The 25,179-nt window shown below is 32.4% G+C and overlaps 1 protein-coding gene across 4 annotated transcripts in view; it reads left to right on the forward strand.

The window, feature by feature from the left end:
- The window catches only part of LOC115891648 (protein artichoke), a 296,926-nt gene that overhangs the window by 175,231 nt on the left and 96,516 nt on the right, over nucleotides 1-25,179 (forward strand). The gene's annotated exons all lie outside the window — the stretch shown is intronic.

The following is a 25,179-nucleotide window of genomic DNA, read 5'->3' on the forward strand; positions in this document are numbered from 1 at the left end:
ACTAGGAAAATAATGAATAACTAAAAAATTAAGAAAGTTGACAGGAGATCTGCATTTTTTGTATTTTTTAGGGTTATGGTTAAGAATTGTTTATTTTTTCTGACTTTTTAGTTCGTTTAATTTAATAATTACTAAAACCAGCAGTTCCAAAAATATATTTAAAAATAAAAGACAAAAATCCAAAATATTAATTATCTATTAACATGGATTTGGACGATAATAGGTAAGAATACTAAATTTATTTCTATATTCCGTATAAAATTGTTTATTAGGTTTTTAGTTTGCGATGTGGGGACAGAGATGAGGATATGGGGACAGAGATGAGGATATCTATGGAAAAGTAACCACAAGTGGAATTGTTACATCAATTAAAAAATGTTGGGAAGTTGATTGTTTCCCATCAAAAAGTAGAAAATGCCAATGTAGATGAATGTATCGTAATTGTAATAGAAGTAATTCCAAGGGTGAAATTTATTATAATTAGTGGAAGTAATTCCAAGGGTGAAGTTTATTATAATTAGTGACCTGTGCTTCTTTTTATATGTAGATGTTTCAGGTTTTGAGAATAAATCGGTTGAACGAAACCCAAAATTTAGAGAAAGTACTTGCATACCCAGAATATGCCCATCGAGGATTATAGCTCAAATTTCCTGTAATGATAGGCAATTATTCAATACAGATTAACTTTTTAAGTGACTCAAATATTAAATAGTTTACAATATGGTATATCACTGTAAAAATATATTACTTTTAGGTACAATTAGGGCCCGATACATTTCAAAAAGTAGAATATTATTTTATATTAAATGAGGTATTGTACCAACAATCAATTTATATTAATACCGGAGATTAAAAAATAACAGAATAAATAGTACTTTTTTTTACACTACAAAAATAAACTATAGAATACAAAAGTATTTAAAAAAATAAATAAAAAAGTTATGACCCGGCCGAGATACGAACTCTGGTCTCTCGCTTCCTAGCCTGACTCTTCACCCACTTTTCCAAAGTAACTTGCTTAGCGACAGTTCAATGACGGTATATAAACAAAAAAACAGGTTCATTACAATATCTTGACGATTTGAATTGGCGCGCGGAGCGTGCTGACCAATAGCGCCTGTTATCACCTGTGACGTAGCGACCAACCTGCGCAATATCATACCTTGTTTTCTTTGTACCATGGGTATTGACAAATATCTCGAGAACCATTACTCGTAGCGATTTTTACCAAGAGACCTTTTTTACGAAAAAAACCCTCATAGACGTGTTTCTGGGGTCGAAATATACTAATCGTCAAAATATTTGCACTTAATTTATGCTTATTTTAATAATCAAAACATCACGTTCCTGGAAACATTGGCTCCACGTCAAAACTATTTTAGACTTGCAAAGTATCTGAGTTTGTGTATGTGTACGAGCCATATTGGAGACAATGGTTCGTCGGTTAGACAAAAGGTGTCGCTCTGGCGTTATCGTGCCGACACATTCAGTCCGTTGAAGGCGAGGCACAATATCGGAATCGTTAAACTTCAGTAAAATTAGTTTGTCCGTGTATGCTGGAGAGAGATAGAGAGAGAATCGGTAATTAGGGACAACGAGAGGCAAAAATAACCTTCTTATCAGAGTGAGAGAGTGAGAGCTTGAAAGACAATGCATCTGTTCACGAAATGGTGTGTCAGGTATAACTGAAGATTTATTCGAACGAAGTCATTACAAACTAAGATTTCTTAATTACATATACGGGTGTTTCAAAAAACATGTGCCATTTTTCGTGGAGAGATTACTCGCGTAAAAATAAGATTTATTTTTCATATCAACATAGGTCCGATTCTGTTTTGTTTCGTAGCTACAGGGGTGTAAAAAACTTAATATTTTTTCGATTTATTGTAATTTTCTTCGAAGTACCTACTTTTAGCGTATCAAATGAAATTTTGAGGGTAAAAGTTACTATAAATGCCACATATTTTAATGCTAAAAAAGTGTCGACATATTCACCAGGGACGTGCCTATGGGTATGACTGGAATATTACGCCACTGACTTTTTTTCTCTTGTTAGCGAAATAGTATAAGCAGTTTAATGCCGATTAAAAGTTGTCTCTTGATATTTTGTCGATTTCGGCCTCTTTGATGAGATAAACGCAATTTTATTAATTTGCCTTGATCCAAGTCTAATATAGTAAACGCCACGAATGTTTGGGAGTGATTCATCGCTTGCTGAAGTTAGAATCGACACGCGCGCTATCATTTTTACATTAAAAACGTAAATTTTTACCGCAGACGTAGGTTTTTAAAGGTCCGGTCTAATTATCTGCCTGCGCCCCCCCCCCTACTTATTCTAAAATGTTAGGGTGATTGACAAAGACGATACTATATCGCGTTTCTTTGATTGATTCGTTTTTGTGCGTCTGTCCATTGGTGTGCTTGCAGTGCGACCAATGGGGCATTCCATTTTATATTTATAACCAAATATATGTTTTGACAAGACTTTGACAGTTAAAACAACAAATTACAACAGATTATGTATTGATTATTATATAACATACACCACGGCACTGGAATTAAGTTTTATATGACCTTGAACAGATTAGTTCACATGGTAGCGACCTTTGAATAAGAAGACTAAGGAAGGAGCATAATTCTATCCATGTATTCATGCATGGTGGACGGAAAAGCCGCCATAAAAGCTCTCTAGGGTGGGGATCCTTGACAGTTCTGTTTGACGATTCATTTGACACATTTGAATTTGATTTGAAATTTTGTGGATTTGTCAGTCTTTACGGAGCTTATTTTATGTTATTTATTATTTATTCTACTACTGATAGTTGTATAAAGGTAGTAAATCTAGATGGGAATTGTGGCAGAACTTAAATTAACAGTGACACTATCGCGATTTATCGAAAAAGTCTCTAAAATAGTTTGTTGTGTAGCGTGCGGTAGATCTCGGCAAAAATTGAGTGAAATAATGGAACAACTTTTCGCTAGTAAGTGACTATATAATATACATACGTGTAGTAAACCGATCATTTATGAAATTCACTTAAATTAACTAAATTATATATTTTTCTTGCATTTTAGCTTTTATTTATTACTTGTCAAAGATTAGATGTCAAAGAATTTAGATACGTTAATTTGACTTACCTGCTTCAGTAGCGTATCGGATGTTTGTGTTAATAAATACTTATTATAACTATCTATTTTTATTAGAATTATATATTTTTATAACAATTTTAATAACTACCAACATTTATTCACAACGTAAAATAAAACAACAAATTATTGAGTCTACCCCACGTCTACCCTACATCATAGTTTTACATTTTTTAAATAAAATTAGAACGACACTGATAAACCGGAATTTAAGTCGGCCATATTTGAGGCCCATCGCGGTGTACCTAAGATTTTTGATATGCTCCTTCCTTAGTCTTCTTATTCAAAGGTAGCGACCAACATTCGTGGCGTTTGCTATAGCAACTTTTAACAAATTTTAATATCATTAACTTGCGAAAGTTTTAAATAAGTACTCATTTATTCCTCATTAAAGAATATGATAAAAAGTTCCTATAAACATGGGTATGGAAATGCATAGTTTTAGAGTTACAGGATGTTAAAACTTTTTCAAATTGTTTTTTTGTTATTATTTAAATACTATTTTTTATTTGAAATTGATGTAGGTTGGACTAATAGTAATAATATCCTATAGTAATAATATTTTATAATAAATTAGGTAAAAAATGTAATTTATTAATTGTGATTAATAAAATTATCATAATGTGTAAATAATCTCATCAACGAGGCCGAATTCGACAAAATATCAAAAGATTTCGAATCGTTAATTGGCATTAAACAACCTACATAATTTTGATATCAAAAAAAGGTCAGTGGCGCACATGTTTCTTTTTTGAAAAATATTCCAGTGATAACCCAAGAATGGAAGAAAATTATAATAAATCGAAAGAATATTAAGATTTTAACACCCTGTAGCTACGAAACAAAGCAGAATCTGACTTATGTTGATATAAAAAATAAAACTTATTTTTACGTGAAGAATCTCTCCACGAGAATTGGCACTTTTTTTTAAGCACCCTGTATAACTTGATAGAGTACTGTTTACTAGAATATTTTCGATAAATTATTATCTTAGATTAATGAAGAAGAGTTAAGTGATACAGGGGCAACACAAAAGTAGAAATACCAATTTACCAGTATTCCAATATTTCGTGGGCATAAAACTATTAAAAACTATGAATAAAAAAAAGTCTCTGGTGTCAGAAATGCAAACACGTACACTTTACAACTCTGTGCCAAAATAACCAACTGGACTTTTTGGCTCAACGGGAAGTCCCTGAATTCATTAATCATACCGCGATGACCGTAGTGCACTAGAGTCCCTCGGCTATCGATAATCTCTGAACAAGTTCAATAGCCACACGCCGGCTTGTTTTGAAAAAAAAGCGATTTTAACGAAGTAGAAGTGAAAAAATGCAAAAAATGGACGCCTGCTTCTCGATTTCGTCAGGGATATAGGGTTTCTCATTAAAGTTTGCTGCTTAATTAAATACCAAAAGGGCAAGAGTAATGCATAGAAGGATTTTCTTGTTTTTGACCCTACTAGTGTAGAAAAAATGACATAAGAATGGGATAATTATTTACCTCTTAATCTATCGAATAAAGTTAAAAAATACCGAGGGTGCCATTTAAGAATCAAAAGTTGTAGTCTTTTCCGGTGAAACAGGAAGTAGCCGAAAAGGATTGAATACGTCAATCAATCGTAATTTATGTCATATATTAACATACCAAATCTCGTTTTTTGTCTTAAAAATTAAAAAAATTATAGGGGTGAGCCACTTTTGAGACGCACCCGGTATAGAGGCGGATTATTTCAGAAACACTATATGGATTTTGCACAGTTTTCCAGCAGAGGATGTACAAGAAATCTTTTGCTGATGTAGATGGAATATCTAACCAATAGCACCTCAGTACACTCTATATCATTCAAGCTGAGAATCATGTCACAAGTGTTCTTCAAATTTGACACGTTTACATATCGTATCAATCTGTATGACACGTATACATCGTCATACAGTCTCAGAGCTTTGACTAAAGCTAGTATCTGTGATGGTTTTTCATGGAAGGAAAGGATGTGGAACGGAAGGGAAACGGAACGGATAGTGTATAGTCTGTCCAACGAGAAGATCCTTGACAGTGATAGATGTGTCTGTCATTTTAATTTCAAAGTAGTTTATTTTATTTTACAAAGAAATAAGTTGGTACAACTGGAATGCATAGCAGGAAATTAATATATGTATTTAAAATTTGACTGACAAGTAACTTCAAAATATTGTGAAAAAAACTGTATAAAACTGAAAAAATGTAATCGAGTTATTTTATTTAATAAAAAACGGTATGTGTTAATACAAAACAAACAAAAACAAGACACCACATACCAAAAAATATAAAAAAGAACTATTTCTTACTTTCAAGGTTTATGAAACTTCCCGCATTTATGATTATATTTATCAATATAACTTATGTACAAATACAAATTTGTAATATTCCGCAGGAATAAATAAAACAACATAAATAAAACAAACTATTTTATTAATAATAACACCAAATTTTATACCTCACAGGTTGATTAATTAACTTTAATCTTAATTTTTTTAAACCAGTACCTTTTGACATTATTTTTCTGCAGTACTAAAATCCATTATTTACCTATCGTGTGATGTCGATATTTTACAGCTACTCAAGTTTTTAGTATGTGTTTAGAGTATGGTCCTTCTACCATATTCGAGATGCATTTATCTACGACGAGATGGTATACGAACTTTATTGATAGTAACTTTATTGGTGTATCTGTATAAGACTTTCTGCCTGGGCAGCGAGTATTAGCCCTAAACTGTGCTCTGGGTTCTACAGTTAATTTTCACTCGATTTTTCCTCCACTTGACTTCAAAAGACACAAAACACACGTAATAACACGAATCAAAATGCATCATCTTCCAAAACGCAGCGTATTTGACAAAAGTTGTCACAAAATTATAACCTATAATTTGGCAAGACTTTGACAAACGTCAAAAATCTAAACGCGAGTTCATACGCATAGGCGTCCGTTTGTCGTTCATCGTTCCGTCAAACCAATAAAATTGAAATACGATCTGTCATTTTTTAAATAAACCAATAAAACTGGTTAAAAACAACAAGTGACGACGCATGACGAATTTATATTTAAACCCATCCATAGTTAACTTAAACATTATTAGAAACTTTTTTTAGTAAAATAATTGGTATGGGACGTCATCTGCTTTTCTTCTGTCATCGTCTGTCGAAATCTTACCTGAGAAAAAAAAACAGAGTATACATGGTCCTATTCATTTACATGATATAATATTTTATGTAAACGGAAGGGAGCTGATATGGAAGGTATAGTGAGAATCAACCTTTAAGAGGAACACGTTCAAATACAGTACTTCTACCAAACCTTATTTCAAAAAAAACTATATTGCTTCTACAGAGTTCTCTAGCAATATCGAACTCGAAATTACCGGTCCCTTATTCCAAATATTTAGATTTAATACTCCACAGGCGCCGAAATACCATTAATAGCGACAAAAAGAACGACAAAACTGCAGTAAATCAGCCCTATAGCCAGCGAGAGCTCTTTTATCACCAACCAAGTTTGTACTCGGAGAGCGCAATCATAGTTTTCCTGCGGAACGCAACGGCAATGAATATACCGCTGCCATTTGCATAAAAACGCGATATTCCCCGTGAAATATGAACGTTTGCAGGAATTTACAACGTTAATGCTACGTCCTGCCGCGGCTAGCTGGCCGCGGCCACCTGCAATTCGTTCGCGTTTTATTCTAGGCGGAGATTCTCCGCTCTAATTGGGGTAGTTTTATGATTTAGGGGGGTGTTCTCTAGTATGCTTGCGAGGAAGGGTGGAGGAAATGTAGTCGGAATGTTTTAACAGTAGTTGAGGCACTGATTTGTTAAAGCAGGGAATTTTTGTCGGGATATTTTTACGGGCAGAAGTTAAAAATGTTTTATGGAAATACTAGCTGACCAGGCTTACTTCGTACCGCTTAAATGTACGTCCATAGTGCACCTGCTTATCGCTTTCCGGAGCAGGAAACTACAATAGGAAAACAAAATAATATGATTTAATTAATATTAGTTAAATAATGAACGACACAACATTAATTGCGACCAGTGAAGAAGAAATAGCGAGTCCACTGTTGCGAGTAGAAAATGAAAGTGTTGAGATGGGACTAACTATCAATCGCCAAAAAACGAAATTAATGTTCGTGGGCAGAGAAAAAACCCTACAAAGATCTTTCCACCTTAATGATATCGAAGTGGTTCATGATTTTGTTTATTTAGGATCAAACATAAACGACGAAGACAATTGTAATATAGAAATTAGACGCAGAATACAGTTAGCAAAAACTGCCACAACGCGTCTTCCAAGAATATGACAGAGCAGAGTGATAACAACACACAAAAAAAGAATTTGCTGCATACAATTGTCTTTTCAATATTTCTTAATGGAGTGGAATCCTGGACTATCAAAGAATCGGAAAGGCGTATGATAGACAGCTTTGAAATGTGAGAATACCTTGGACAGCTAGAAGAACTAATCTGTCAATAATTAATGAGCTCAACATAAACACCCGACTGTATGCAATAATATATAGATTTAGGAAGAACAGATATCACATTTTGCATTTTAACCCGATCAAACAATCGGAGGTTGACTACGTACTGTAAAAACCAACTGAGATAGAGAAGGCGACATTGCCACATCTCAAATTTGCGCCTATCTACTTAGTTTGATTTGCAGAAAAGGTGACTTTAAAACCTTCACCGGATATCAATAAATCTCAATTTCTTAATTAAATTAATAGTTTATTTTACAGAAGCATGCGTAATAATATGTTATTAACCAGAGGATATATGCGTTACTATTAAAGGACATGTTTACTGTTTAATGTGCTGAAACGTCTAGAACTATTGGCAACGTCGCTGCTAGTCTTCCAGAATGAAATGAGCCGACCGTCCCACCACCCCTCGCGACGGCCCATGGTCCGTTATAGCGTACTACGTTTAGCTTACGGTATATTTGAAGTCGGAATCAAGTCCGAAGTGAACTTTTCAGTGTTTTTCAGTAGTTTTTGCTTTTGTTTAACGTACTTTTGAATCTGCGAATTTTCAATATGGTACGACAGTGTCAAATGTGTGGAAAAATAAGGTCAAATTACCCGAATTTGTCTTTTCACTGGTAGGTATTGTTTCCGCCGCGCCGTAATCGCCGTACATAGGCGTCCCACAAGGGAGCCTCTCACAATTAAAATAATTTCTAATTATATTTGTTGAATTTTGAGCTATTAAAACAAGAACGTAGTAGCTGGTAATTGAATTATAATTCGTCTCAATTACTACTTAACTGTTGTAGATCATAACAAATTTGAATATAAACGTTGGATTTGAAACTTTATAATAAGCCAGAAAGTGACATTTTTTTTCTCTTAAAATTGCTTCATATTTTGGTCATTATATACGATATTCTAAAGGAATTTTGTTCATCAAATAAACAAAGGTGTTTACCCGCCCTTTTTTACATTTTATTGCATTATTATATCTGCCCCTTCGGCCTCGTTTAAACAATTTTTTACCACCGTACAAATACCTCTTCCTAGAGTTATTTGTACGGTGTGTTTACCTTTTTTTAAAATGGGACGAACTGTAAATAATTCTTAGGCTACTAGTTTTATACATACCCATATACAGAGTGACCCAGGCCTCCAAAAAAGCTTTTTACCTATTACGTTTTTGGTTTGTAATTTTCATTTCAATTTTTTATATAAGATGGGGGCCATTGTAACGCACATTTTCAAAATATTTTTGTCAACATACAGGGTGATTCAAACCGCAATACATATGCTTAATACAGTTCATGAAGATTGGGACATTTAACTAAAATTTGATTGTCTGATGAAGCTACCTTTAAAAGTAATGGATTTGTAAATAAACGTAATATTCGTTATTATGCGACAGAAATTCCATACTGTAGCACACAGATTACTTTTAATGATAAATGCCTTCTATTGAGAGACTAAAAGATAATTGCCTCGTATCAGAGCCATCATAATACAAGAAGAAGACCGAAAGTCAAATCTTGTCTTATATTTTCAAAAAAACACAATTTTTTTATTAAATATTGATTTTAGGTATAGGAAGTTATTAATAATACAAGATTAAACAACTATTACACAGTACTTTATAGGAAGCTATCGATTGCGAACTAACTAAATCGTTACTAATTACTAACTTTAAAAAGTTCTTTTTAAGATCAAAAAAGGTAAAACTAAAACCTAAATTATCATTTGAGATTAAGCGGGAAGTTCTAAATATTGTTGCCTATTCTAAACAAGAAAAATGTATTTATAAGTTTTATAACATCTCTAATTAAATTTGGACGAAAATAATATTTCTGTTTGCTGTAGGTAATTTTCTCAGGGAAAATACGTAACTAAAAATAACTTTTTAAGTCAAAAAAAATCAAAAGGACAAGTTATTCCAAAAAAGGACTGTCCTTTTCAAAAAAGGACAGGTGGCAACCCTAGATATTTCTGGAATAGAAATTTAATGGCAAATCTACAACTTTAGTTTGAAAATATGTTCCGGCCACCTATGTTTACAAAAATGTCTAAAATGTGCTTTACCATTGCCTCCATATTCTGAAAAAAAATTGAAAGAAAAGTCACCAACCACAAACCTAATATAGAACTGTTTCGGAAGCCTGAGTCACCCTGTAAATATTCAAAAGTAACTGAAAGTTTATATAGAATTAACTGAAAGTTTAAATTGAAAATCGACGCTGGAGCGATTTTCGAAAACTACCTACTAACGTTTCAACATAAGTATATGTGGGATATTAATTATATTATTATATTAGACCTTATAACAAAACTCATCTGACGAAAAACTGTTAATGTAGTATATTAATATGGAGTAAACATTTTACTAATTACTTTACTTTTACTTTACTAATTAAATTCGTTCCAAAAAACGATACGCCACTGGCCATTAGAACAATCCAAATGCGCCTAGTTGCCGGGGTCGGAAATTTTAGACTTCTCTGTCTCTTCTGTCCTTGTTTGACACATTGGAATGTTTGATACACTACCAACGAGTATTTATGAATGAGATGTTCGGTCTATATTTATAATGTCTTTGTTTAACACCTATTATCTCTGTTTGTCGTCTGATTCCCCTCTTCCTAGTTTGCAAATATAATATTTTAAAAATCAATAATTTTATTTATGTATACAGAGTGTCTCAAAAATGAATGTTCTGAATTTAAAGAAATATGTTTATTTTTAAATAGGCGGTTCATCTCACTACCAAATGGTAGTATCTAACAAACCAAAAAATAACCGCTTGTAACCAGAGAATTCTGCAATTTTCGCGAACAAACTCCCTGGTGACGTGGCCCATAGATAAAAGAGCGCACCCCGGCGATAATTTACGGCAGTTTTATGCGCCGCCCGTTCTCGTCGCCAATAATGTCCGACTAAGTGTTATTTTAGAGCGTGGAGAGCACACAGAGCCGCATAGAGCAATATAGAGCGGCGCTCGCGAGAAGCGATACAGCGATTTATGGGTTGAACGCCGAACGGATGAGGAATTCCGATTTATGAGAGGGTGGGTCGGTGAATGGTCGATTTACCAAATTACCGTTCGTTAAAATGCACTGGGAGTGGCGTAAAGGGGGTCGCGGACGTCAAGATCTGTCGTACAGCAAGTTGTATAAAAATTTCTATACCTCTGTAGCGGATTCGTCTCTTGAAAAAAAAGTCCTATAGGTATTTTGCCACTCGCGCTGTAAGAGAATCTACAAAATATAGTTATACAGGGTGTTTTAAAAAATATGTGCCATTTCTTGTGCGGAAATTCCTCACCTAAAAATAAGATTTATTTATTTTATCAACATAGGTCTGATTCTGCTTTGTTTCGTAGCTACAGGGTGCTAAAATCTTATTATTTTTTTGATTTATTATAATTTCCTTCCTTTTACTAAACTTTTAGCGTATCGAACGAAATTTTCGGGTAAAAGTTACGATAAATACGACATATTTCAAAGCTAAAAAACTGTACATATTCACCAGGGACGGGCATATGGGTTATCACTAGAATATTTTTCTAAAAAAAGCATTACGTCAATGACTTTTCTTTTGTTAGCGAAATAGTATAAAAGCAGTTTAATGCCAATTAAAATTTTTCTCTGGATATTTTGTCGATTTTAGCCTCCTTCATGAGATGAACGCAATTTTATTAATTTGCCTTGATCCAAGTCTAATAGCAGCGTTTAAAAAAATTTAATATCATTAACCCTTAACTGGTCCGATAATAGATATGTATCATAAACGGTCCGGCGTAGTCTGTGGGACTACGCCTTCTAAAAAGTGAAAAAAACACACGAAAAATTAAAAAATAACAAATATTTATTTTATTATATATTATATTATGTATTATTGAACTAATATAGACAAAAATGGGTTCAATTAATATAAACTTTAAGAAAATATAGTACAAAATAAAATAACATACATATAAATTTGAAAAAAAAACAATTAGATTTTTACTAAGCTCTAAAAAATAAAACCAAATTACTAACAGTCATTACAATACAGAAATATGTTTTTAGTACTATATATAAATAAGCTATAAAACTGAAGTTAAAGAAAAGGTTTTTAGTTACAGCATGAGGCAAAGTTCATTGTTTTCCTGAACATGTTTTACAAAATGGATTCGTAGATTCTAGGCATTAAAAATAATTAAACTAGGACATAACATTGTCTTTAACTAGGATAAGAACTCTGGGATAAGAATATCTCCGTAGGCGTGTTCTGGTTGTACCGGAATTTCAAGTATTCTACCAATTGTAAAGTATATTTCTCTTGGAATATTGGACATTGTCAAACGCATTTGTCTGGCAGATTGTCATATTGTCACTGTCACAGTCCTCATCAAATCATTTTAATAGAGTTTCTTCATAACTAGAGTCTCCTAAACGCACTCTTTTCGAAGGCCCGGCCATATTTTACAAAAGTTTGTCAAACACCAAAATCTTACGCAAACGGTCCGGCGTCGTCTGAGAGACTACGGCTTAAGTAACTTCTGCCATAACTTCTATAAAACTAATCTAGTTTGAGCATAAATATGGCTATCAGTAGTTGACCGAGAGGGGGAGGATTAGCTGGAACGTCAATTGTGTGAGCAGTCCCAGTAACTAATGAGAATGAGTTAATTATTTGGCGTAGTCTGTCAGACGACGCCGGACCAGTTAAGGGTTAACTAGCGAAAGTTTTAAATAAATACTAATTGAATCCTCATCAAAAAATATGGAAAAAAGTTCCTATAAACATGGCTATGGAAATGCATAGTTTTAGAGCTACAGGATTTTAAAACTTTTAAAATTAATTTTTTTAATTATCTTAAATACCATTACTTTTTTATTTGAAATTGCTGTAGGTTGGACTAATAGTAATAATAACAATTAGTAATAATATTTAATAATAAATTAGGTTTGAAACCAAATCAAATCTTATTTATAATTTAGTTTTATTAATTGTATTAATAAAATTGCGTTTATCTCATCAAGGAGGCCGAATTCGACAAAATATCAAGAGATAGCTTTTAATTAGCATTAAAAGGCCTACACAATCAGGAGAAAAAAGTCAGTGGCGTACATTTTTTTTTAAATATTCTAGTGATAACCCATATACACATCCCTGATAAATTTATCAATCAATAGATACAAATTTATAAATTTAAGAAAAATGCAAAAAACACTACATATATAATTCAACGAAATACTATAATTATTATTATAAGATAAAATTCATGTGGCATTTTTTCTATTTATATCTGGTTTATATATCTTGATTACCCAAGTTTTGTAGAACTGTATATTTATATTATTTTTTAAGAGCTTAAAACAGTGCAAAATATGTCTAGAGAATCTCATGGTCATCTCTATTTTTTTAAAATAAAATTCCATAGTAATATACATACTATTAGCATAAAAAGGCTATTATTTTAATGTATGAGAGTCATATATGCAATTTACGATGGTAATATTTTTTTAGAGCGAGTTTTTTTAATTGCTTTTCCAGTTTTACGGCTATTCTAAATATAAACAAGGGTGTTTGTAGTGAAGAAATAATAAAAAAAATTCAATAAATTTAATGATTTTTTCTACGTAGTTAGATGTATCCAGCAAAATTATAATTATTTAATCCATATATTGCGATTTCGGTTGTTCTCTTTTTAAAGTAAAACTTCTTTACGCGCGTTCGGAGTAGAAATTCAAAGCCGTGACACACGAGCTAGCGTCAGGAAAAGTGGTAACAGGCAGTGTTGCCACAGTAACCCTACCCCTTTGTAGTAGAAATAATATTGTGCTGGGTTGGCGTTGGTTTCTATGTAATTTGACAAATAAATAAAGCTGTCTCTTTAGTTGTCAGTTTTGAGTTAATATTTTTTAATTCTCTTTCGTGTCGATAGCTGATTGAATTGGAGCCAAAAATGGCTCAAAACGAAATAAGTAAATTACCAACAGATATTCAGGCTGAGGCGACAAACGCCATATCCAAACTACTTCCATTTAAATCCCAAATAACTTATGAAAAGGAATACAAAAATGTTCAAAAATGGAAGCAATTAAAAAACGTGCGTTAAAGTACTATTTTATCTACTATTTTTGATAGATATAAGGCAATTTTAACAGTTGCTATGGAAAAAAAAATAATATAAAACCTAATTTAAACTTAAAATCTTGGAAAATTTTGCTCTAGACTTTTTTTTCTATAGTCTATCGACTCACTCGTCTTTTTCTTTTCGACGAATCCGTGGAAAGCGCTCCATTTTTCAGCGACACACAACGCCGGAAAATTATTAGCGACGTTTGCCGTCACTCCAACCGGTGGAAATAATGGAAAGAAAATTCAGCGGCCGCGACTTTCCTTCTTATTTCCCGAGACTTTCCCAGTCGGGGTCGTTTTTGTTCGAGCTCCAAGCGACGTTGAACTGTTCCACGATTTTTATTTTTTCTGTATATATTTAGTGACGAAAAATCTTAGGTTTCTTTAGTTAAACCATTGAAATATTGTAATAGTTATTGATAATAACATATTCAGCCAAATCAGACTATAACACAGTGACAGTGAAATTTTTCATAATTTATGATGATATGATTGATATTTTCTTCTAAACTTTTCGCCACAAAAAATATCATTTTTACTCCTAATAAAACAGTACACTATTATCCCACTACAAAGAATATTTTCTTCAATTTTTTTTCCGCTTTTTTTCCAAACAAAATACTGAAAATTTTAAAGGAAACTTAGCTTGACTGATCCTGCCGGCTCAGAACGGTTTCCTGCTATCCGGCAGTAATCCAGAAAGCGATTTTTCAGTCCAGAGAAAACCGGTCGCCTGTGTCCGCCCGCGATACTGGAGGATTTCTGCTATTGAAAGAGCTGGCGAATCGTAAAGGGTCTCTTTCCCGCCATTGTGGTTTAGTTCGCATTGTAACCACGGTGCAATGGAGCGTGACGATCGTATTTTTAGAGAAAAAAGCGAGAGAAAAGAATAGAGAGGTCGAATAAGCTGGAAATATTTATTTAAACTCGAGATTTATATAGATGGATATATAATGCATTTCTCTGGATGAAGAAAGACTGCTCCTACAACAAGGCGACACCCCAGGAGTTCTCGTGGTTGAAGCAGAAAAGGCGCTTCAAGATGCGAAAAATAAGAATGCAGCAACGGAAGAAACTATATTATACTAATATTATTTGTCTCAAGAATTACCCATATATCTTATTATATATTTTTTTTCAAAAGGTAAACAAATAAAAGAGAATATTACAGCACAGCAGAAAATGTTTTATTTTCACTCAATTTCTTTTCGACAAAAAACGTTCCTTAGATTTACCGGAAAGAATTTAAAAAAGGACCTTTAGTCCTGGGTAAAAAGGATGTTTTTCTCAAGGCTTTGTGGAGGTCGATTCGAGCCACTACTACAATAGCCCTTCAAACCTTTTGCAATCTAAAAAAAGATCTTTTTTCTCGTTTTGTTACAAGAAGCATTTTTTTTTGGGTAGAAAAGCATCTTAAGCAATTACTAGAAGGAGTTGTGTTTATACGCCAACAAAAATTATATTTTATTTTGTCGTAGAGAATTTTTGGCGTTATCTACCAACCTTTTTTCAGAGTATAAAATGAAAAAAATGGTCGTTTTTTTGAAGCTACGAAGCTGTAGCCTCCAGAAACACAAAATCTTTTTGGTTTTTTCATCTGCTTTTTTGTTACCCTTGTCACCTAAACTGAACTCATTACTGAACTGTAAAAATAAAAAAATATATCTCACTTTTTTTCTTTTCTTGTTTGAACAGTCTTTAACAGCTATCTTCATGTAATTTATTCTTTTATCCATTCTGTAGTAAATTACATTGAAATGTGACATCAGTATTCCGGGGTAATTTGCCATAATTTTCCTTACAAACTATACTCTAAGGAAGTACGGGCAGGGAAACTTCTACAAAGAAGTGCGCGCAAGTTAGGGAGGAAAACTCTAAATTGATCCCCATGAAACGAAATCTAGCAGAATAAAAAGGAGCTGGCAGGACAATCTATAGACATTAGAACATATAGACTTACTTAATTTTTCACGTATTTCTCAGTAACTCTTATCACTTTGATGTGATCTGTGTTCATTAAGAAAACAATTAAATTTGAGTAATAATTAGGCACAAACCAAAAATAACGCGTTCCTCATATAACCGACTCTCTATCTCCAGTAGTTTCCGAGATACCCATAGAAAACATCGTAGGATACTCACCCTGTATATTAATTTCCTGCTCTGCGTTCCAATTGTACCAACTTATTTCTTTGTAGAATAAAATAAACTACTTTGAAATTAAAATGACAGACACATCTATCACTGTCAAAGATTTTGTTATTGGACTGACTATCATGACAAATCAAAAATAACTCTATGTATCTATGTCTTCTAACGTCAATGTTATAAGCCCGTTACATTCGCGATCGAGAGACTTCCTCGCCAAAACTTCCCTTTTCAGAAAGCTTTCGTTGCTCGCTAGTTCCGAACCTTTTCCGAAAACGCAATTTTTCCCTTCGCTCCGGATTCCCGGAAATTTTCCCTTATTAAATTGGAAAAGTTTTTCCTCTAAGAAGAAAACTCTGGTCTCGGGCGTTGATAAACAAAAATTGTCGCGACCTGCCCAATACCTAAGTGGAGGGGGGATGATGCTTTGACACCAGTTATAATTTTCTCTGAAAAAGGGGGGAAGTATTTTAATTATCGCATTTTCCGGTGATTTTTTCGTCTTTGATGAGTCTGTTTAGGGATAATTAAAAAAAGGAGGAAGTGTTAGATGTTTAGGGTAATGATGAGCAAACGCTGACAGATAATGTAAATAGACTTTCAAGAAGATACTCAAGATAAAAAAAATACCTGACGTGAACAACAAAATGCTAGGTCTCAGTTACTAAAAAAAATATTAACGGAGATTCTACATCTGTTATTGATGCTAACATTGTTAACGAAACCAGTGTTTTGATGTATTGGTGGCGAATTATAGTGTTTTATTTTTCTGTTGTAATTTCTAGCTTTAAACGGCAATAACTTATTTAATTTAAATGGAACACCCTGTATATTTAGGAGAATCAGATGCGCAATTTAATTTTCAATCAAATTGTATTATACCATTTTTTTCTATCCTTTCAAATTTTCAACATTGACATTGAACATTGACATTTTAGATTGTTTTTAAAGCAACAAATGTACAAAATATACAGGTGCTAAAAAACGGTAATATTACTAGCTGTATACCAAAAGAAAACTATTTAAATCTTTATAAAACAGTATACAATTAATTAAATATACAACCAACAATTATTTCCGATCAAATATTAATTAATTACATACCTTATTATGTTATAACAAATTATTCTGAATAAATGTGGATTTGAATCAGAAATCAATATAATAATAAGTTATAAAAACGAACGTCTCTGTTGTTATAAATAAGCATTCGTCAAAAAATTAGGTGAATTTTTTAAGATGCTACTTTTTACCACACTGTCTAATACACATACAAATTCAAGTTTTTTAGTACTTTAATATTAGGATTATTAATATTAATCAACGCAAACAGTCAATTAATGTAGTTTGGATACTGGGATCATCTTAATTGGTCCTCTTTAACAATTATTTAAACAGTTTTTTTTATTTTCTAATAAAATAAATGAACTATATCGACAATATTAGTATCTGCACTCTTTAAAAAGTTGTTACATCTTTAAAAATAATCTAAAAAGTCAATATTCCATGGGTATAGTGATAAACGAGGTCTAAATTGTAAGAAAATGCATTTTCTACGAAAACTTGAAGAGATAGGTAATAAACGGTTTAATACAATTTGATAGACAATTAAATTGTGCATCTGATTCTCGTAGAATATACAGGATGTTCCATTTAAATTCAACAAGTTATTGTCATTTAAAGCTAGTAATTATTTAATATAAATTTTTAGACACTCTGTATAAGGTAGTATTTGGTTTATTATTACAGCACAATATCTGGTCAATAAAAATAAACTACAGTAAATATTTAGTATTAAAAACTTTCATACCCTTGGAGAAATGAAGCCTTAAAATTTTTACTGCAAAAAATTGAAAATATTTCAAAAAACGGTAAGGTTTAAGTGTGTTAAACATTAATAAAATTTACCTTTATTTCAATCGCAGAATCTAAAAATAGAATAATATCAAGGGTGTTCTATTTAAAAACATATATATTTGGGACACTCTGTATCTTGTAAAATATTTTTAAATTGTAGCTCTAATAGTCGTTCAAAGAACCCAAAACTTAAAATTTGTAAAAATCTAATCATTTAGTTACAATAAAAAATCGTATGTGGTGAACAAACCCTGTATAATATACCAATAGTTTCCCTGAGTACGCCACTGTAAAATTGCACCAGCATCTGGACCCACTCTTGCTTCTCCATCGACTTACTTATCCCCCCTCCTTCTGTTCCTAAATTCCTCGACGCTGCCAGACTGCAGCCGATAAAGAAGCGATCTGCAATTAATCTAATAGTCGTGTCGGTGAAGAAATGGGTCCGGAGGCCCTCTGGCGGCCGGGTCGATACAGTAAATCCGCTTAATCGACGGAAACGACCGACTGGCGTCCGTTAATTGGAAAATTAACGGGAAATTTGGTGCGGATAAGGTCGGCACCGATCAAACGGAGACTTTTTCTCGGAAAAACGACTTGATTTGTGTGGAAAAGACGAGAGTAACGATACGGAGAAGTGAAATTTCAGCGTTATCAATAATTTTAATCTAAGAATTTGTTTTATTTCATTTTATCATCATTATTTTCAGCTTTTATTGAACCATTTCCAATTATGGTGTCACCTCCCTCACATGTTTAGATAATCTCTTTGTAATTGAGTCAATTGTCGTAATATCATGGTCCCATCTCAGGTCTGGTCTTCTTCTAGGTCTCTTAATTCCTCTTGGTTAATTTATGTAGTCCATGTGTAGTCAATCTATTTTTTACAGTCTTTCTTGGTTATTCCCAGCATATTTCATCCCATTCGTTTAATTCCAGCGTTGTACGACCTGCAGTTTCATTATAATGTTCGTGTTAAGTGTCCAGTTTTCTTTTTTTAGATATATATATATATATATATATATATATATATATATAAAAACGAGATTTGGTATATTAGTATATGACATAAATTAGGATTGATTGACGTATTCGATTGTTTTCCGTCACTTCCTGCTTCACTGGAAGTGACTACAACTTTTGATTTTTAAATGGCACCCTCGGTATATTTTTACTTTATTAGATAGAAAATGACACTCTGAATAGAATGGCATATCATATGTCAACTTTTGACATTTTCGCCTAAAAACAAATCATATTTTAAACTTCAATCTAGAGTGCCATGGCTGTGTTAAAAACACTAATTTTTAATCAAGGAGCCTTGGAAAAATAGATTTGACCGTCTAATGTTTTTCGTGTTTTGTTCTGGCCGGTTAAAAGATGCCCAAATCGTATTTTTAATCATATCTCAATTTTTTCAAACAAAACAAGGGTGGTTCATTAGTATATTTGGAAGAAGCATTTTTTTACGAATAATTTGGTACCACACACTTGCTATTTCGAGTCAAATTGTCGTTATGAACCGCCTGTTACACTGTCAAATAAACCATATGCGAAAATGTCAAAAGTTGACATATGATATGTCATTCTATTCAGAGTGTTATATTCTATCAAATAGAGTAAAAAAATACCGAGGGTGTCATTTAAAAATCAAAATTTGAAGTCATTTCCGGTGAAACAGGAAGTGACCAAAAACAATTGAATACGTCAATCAATCCTAATTTATGTCATATACTAACATACCAAATCCCGTTTTATTATCTGAAAAAATAAAAAAGATATAGGGGGTGAGCCACTTTTGAAACGCACCCGGTATATAGGTATGGAAAAATGTCGAAAAATTGATAATTTTTGGACATTTTTCACATGTTTTCAGAGCTCTAAGAACAATAGTAACTGTAGTCATAAAATTTTGAAAATTTTAGTAATTATAGCAAATTTTATGTAGATTTCGAAATATAAGCCTTTACGGCATCAATGGTTTTAATTCTGTGAAAAATCGGATTTTTTAAACCCTTGTTTTTAAGTAAATTTTGATGATTGTTAAAATTATGACTATATCTAAAACCGTAATTGTAAGGTCACAATGGCCTATATTTCTGTATTCTACGCCTTCTAATTGGTAAATTTGTCCAAAATCGTCAATTTTCATGACTAAATATGTTATGGAAAAATGTCGAAAACTTGCTCATGTTTTTAGAGCTTTAAGAAGCATAGTAAACATACTCACAAAATTTTGAAAATTTCAGTTCTTGTAGTAAATTTTATGTAGATTTCGAAAATATAAGCCTTTATTGGATTGAAAAGTTTTATTCTATGAGAAATTCGATTTTTTGAAACATTGTTTCGAAATAAAAGAAAAGAACTGTAAAAAAAGAAAAATATAGTTTTTCTTATATTCCACTTAGTTTTTACACCCTCGCAGCCGTCGATAGCACCACACCAGTCGCAAGTAATAGCAATCCGATAGCATTTCTACCACTTGGCACCCTCTCGAAAAAATCTCAACTACCTAACCCAGCCGGTAAGCCTTCATCTTTATAGACTCGAAGTAGCGCTCTGGGAAACATGTTACCTAGCAGGAAATTTAGTGCCGATACTTAGACCCAGCAGGAAGTAAAGGGGATACGGGCAATTATCGTGTTGTTGCAATTATAGGGCTTTCCTTCGCGCTGGGAATACTTCCTGGACTCTTGTAACTAGTCCTGCAGGCAATTAGCAGGATCGGGTTAAGGGAACTGTGGGTGAAAGTAGTTTGTTATGTGCGAAAATAGGTAGCTATGGAGTCAGCTTTCTGCTGAAAGTATTTTGTTCAAATACAACTAAATAACTTTTTATTTGTCCAAAAAATGTTCCATTAAATACGAATATTTCCAAATTCTATTTAAAAAAGATTAAGATTGAAAGTTATTCGAGACGAAGGATTGTTTTGTAACGTTTAAAAAGAACGGACGGAAAATGTCTTAAACAAAAAGTTATAAATTGTTCTCGAGCGAAAAACAGCTGCTTTAGATACCAATAAAGCGTTTCCTTTGACAGCGTCGACTTTTCCAACTTTTTCGAACGCAATTTGTTTCAGTTTAAAAAGGGTTACTGAAAATAAAATTCAATTTTTAAGTGTGAGGCAACAGCAAGCGGAAGTAAAGTTAGATTTTTTTCTCAATTCTTACAGGCTATAGTTTATATACAGGGTGTTTCAAAACAAATGCGAAAAACTTCAGGGGGTGATTCCTTGTTCAAAATAAAGGGTAGTTTGCTTCATAAACGTTGGGTCAAAAGTCAACCATTAGGGAGATATCGCGGTACAAAGATGGAAAAATAATGTTTTTATTTTTTATCTTGAAAACGAAAAGAGATAGACTAATTAAATTTTATGGAAGCATTACTGTTATGAAAACACACTTTCTGGTAATTTTTTCACTTTTTTAAAATGAGTGGAAGGGGTTGAAATAAACTACCCCTATCATTCTTGTTAACGAAATTTAAAGAAAAATCTTATCAAACACATGCAAAAAAATTAATTTGGATAGTTTAGTTTGTTTAGAAACTTTTTTATCTCTTGTATTTTTTTGATAAAACTCACCGATTTGAAATTAAAAAATAAAATGTAAAGCATTACATGTCAGGACAAAAAACATTTTCTGATAAAGAATCTAGTGGGCTGCTGTAATTTTTTTAGGAAAAAATCTAGTCGGCCGCTGTTACTTTTTAGGATGTTCCTAATATTATTTTATTTGACATTACTCTACTGCAATACGTTATTATCTAGATGATTATTGTTATCGTTATTATCACTAGATTCTTAATCTAAAAATGTTTTTTGTCCTGACATGTAATTGTAGCTCTGGTTAAGAAACATTGGGATTTATTCTAGCAATTTAGCACACAAGGCGGTCTTGTTGTTCAGTTGTGACTCTTTGACGACTTTGTCTGGGCCTATTCTGGGGGTTCCTAATTCCAAGTTTCTTCCATATGTTTTCGATACAACATCCTGGGTAACGCCTACTATCTCTGCTACGTCTTTCTGGAGCATTCCTTGTTCGGTGAGAGAAATAATTCTTCCCCTCTGTAACATCAGTTAATCCAACATAAGACATTTTTTATTTTTTTGGATTGAATGAAAATTACCGGATAATCGTAATTTTACTACTGAACACAAAATTTAAAAGAAAATAAATAGCAGCAGTCGTTTATTCTTCATTATCATGTTTATTTACAACAAAAAGCCTTATCTTAAAGTTGTATACCAATTTTTATCCTTGCAAGAAATTTAGTCAGAAATAAAGAGGGATTCCATATAAGTTTGGTTGTGTGTAGGTATATCAAAATTTTATGGTGTGCTCTGTAATATACTATTTCTTTATTAGAGTGGAATCAAACACTATGTAAATTAGCCTAAAGTCATGAATTTCCCGTTTTATGCGCTTGCCATCTCTTGATTGATCGTCAATTTTCCATAAGCTCTGACCGCAAAATTTGCCTCTCTTAATGGAGGCCCTAATGGAGCGGTTTTCCATCTGGGGGCGTCCACGCACACGGACTTGACTCGTGTCTGTTTCATTTATTATCCGATTCCATTCTCCACCGATACCAAAACAGAATTTCCGCTATTTTCGGTAGTTTGTAAAGAATTAAATATGTCATCTTTGTGGATAACCATAATTTGTTAATTTTCCTATTTCAAAAACCTAGTAGAAAAATAAACATAAAAAGTTATTATAAGTTTTATTTTTTTCAAACGTCACAAAAGTATTCATTTTCATTTTCACACCTAGTCATTTTAACGCCTAGGCACAAAAGTAAAGCACTTTTACGCCTGAGCACAAAAGTACAAAACTTTACTATTAAATTGATATTAAGAAATTCAACAAGAGTGTACACCTATTGTTGCTCGATATACAGGGTGGTCCGAACTGTATTTGAGCATATTCTGTAGATAAAAATAAGTAAAAAGGTTTGTATAAATATATGTCCTAAAATGCTTAGTTTCGAAGATACGAGGTGTAGAATTTTCATTTTTATTTCGATTTTTTTCCAAACCCTTCCTGGTCAATGTACCCTTCACGGTACATTGTGAGACAGGAAATTGTAGAGAGAAACAAGCCCTATAACATAGGATACAACATTTTAATGAACAGTGCTTTCCATAAAATCAATAAAACGAAGAATATACGAAATAATATACATGTTCTGATTTCTTTCGAAAATCGACATCTGTGTAAAATTATCTAAATTAGTCAATATTCATCAAAATATTGTCTACTGATCAAAATAAAAAAAAATTCTACGCCCTGTATCCCCGAAACTAATCATTTTAGGACATACATTTATAGGAACTTTTTTACTTATTTTTATCTGCAGAATATACTGCCGAAGTTTCCGGAATATAGTTTGGACCACCCTGTATATATCAATTTCATAAACATTATTGTAAAAAAGATTGCAAATGTAAAAAAGAAAACGTTTACATTATAAAACCCAATATGCTCTGTATTCCACTCTTTCCGACAAACACATAACACGCGAAATTGAAAACCCTTCACACTACCGCTTTTTTTTCTTTTTTTAAACATTCTCCCCCACTGTAATTAACTTTCTACTTCCGGTCGGTCGACGCACTTCACAGAGCTCTGGCGTGTACGTACGTGTTTGTGCCGCGGCTGCCAGTTCGTTTCCCGCTAGTTTTTCCGCGTTTTTTCGCGAAAAAATCAATTTCCACCACTGCCTGCCTGATGGAAAGGGTTTTGTTCCGCCTTGAAGCGGCGCCGCCTGTCGGAAATTCGCTGAAAACTCGACTGAAGTGACGTGTAGTGGGAAAGGGGGAAATCGACGTTGATTGACTCGAAATTAATTGATAGGTGGAAATTTTTTATCGGCCAGTGGGGCGAAATGATAAATACGGCGGGACAAAATTAAATTTATATGTTGTTGAATTGTAAGTTCACATGAAATAGTTTTGCAAGTACGTTTATTAACACATTTTTACCCATAATTGTATTTAACTATAAATAAAAAAAAACACTTTCTTTGTCCCGATAAATTTGTAATTTCATACCACTGTACGATATTTTTTTTTCTTCGTATAAAAGCTTTATCATAATTATTAATTTAAAATTTACCTCCTTTCTAAAAAAATCTAATAATTGATAATTCATTAATAAATATTCAATAATTGCTTTGACTATTTGGTTCAATAAAATGTTTTTTGGTCAATTTTTTTTCCTCTATTTAGTTCGTAAATTTTGTAAATAATATGTTTATTAGTACATCTTGTGGTTAAATTCAGTTCTTTCTACAATAAAATGTTCATATACTAACTGCTAACATCAAATAAATAAAAATAATTTTGTCCTCATTTTTTTTATTTTATACCACTGTCCAATTTTTTTTCTGTAAAATGTGTTCATAATATTTTTTTCTTCGTCTAAAAACATACTGCAATTATTAACATAAAATGACAATACCTCTTTTTTAACCTAATAATTCCTGTAAATTAAATTTTACGTGAATTATTAAATTACATCCATTATTAAATATTCAGTAATTGCTTTTGAATATTTAATAGACCTTCGTGGTGTCCGATAAACCGTTTTTTGTCGATTTTTCCGCCATCTATTTGTCTCGTAATTCAATAATCTGCCGACCACAATTGGCCGCTTTGGCTAAAGCAATTGGCAACGTAAGTTAATTACTGAACCTCATTACAACACCGCTGCGAGCGGTCCGGCTACGTTGCAGCGAGCCAAAACCGTTTATTAACCAGATTACAGATCCAATTCGGCCAAAAATCCATTCGTCCTCTGTCGCACAACAACACACCGAGCGAATAATACCCAAACAAATGCCGCATAATTTAGAGGAAACCCCAAATATTTAAATCAATTGATAAACGCGATTGTTTGGCAACAATGCATACAAATAAACTCGATTTTAACAATTCAGCAAAATCAGAAAGGGAAAATGTTTTCTAGGCTCTCTTCAATAAAATGCCTGTCCTACATACATACTCATTGATTACAACTTGAAATAAAAAAAAACATATTTTGTCCCGATTTTTTTATTGATATTAGACCACTGTCCGATATTTTTTTTCCCTAAATTATGTTCATATGTATGTCTTCGTATAAAAGCATTATTTCTAATTACTAATAAAAAATAGCAATATACCTCTTTTAAATTTAATATTACATGTAAATTGATTTTACGTGAATTATTAAATTACCATCTATTATTAAATATTCAATAATTGCTTTGGAATATTGAATAAATATTAGATAGAATATTAAATAAGTCGTCATTATGTCCGATAAACCGTTTTTGTCGATTTTTCCTCATATATTTGCCTTGTAAATTTTTTAATTATGTTTATTACACAAATAAGTTATTTTATTTCAAAAGTTGT

The sequence above is a fragment of the Sitophilus oryzae genome, unplaced genomic scaffold (genome assembly GCF_002938485.1).
Source record: "Sitophilus oryzae breed Bouriz unplaced genomic scaffold, Soryzae_2.0 scaffold_1007_pilon_pilon, whole genome shotgun sequence".
NCBI lineage: Eukaryota > Metazoa > Arthropoda > Insecta > Coleoptera > Curculionidae > Sitophilus > Sitophilus oryzae.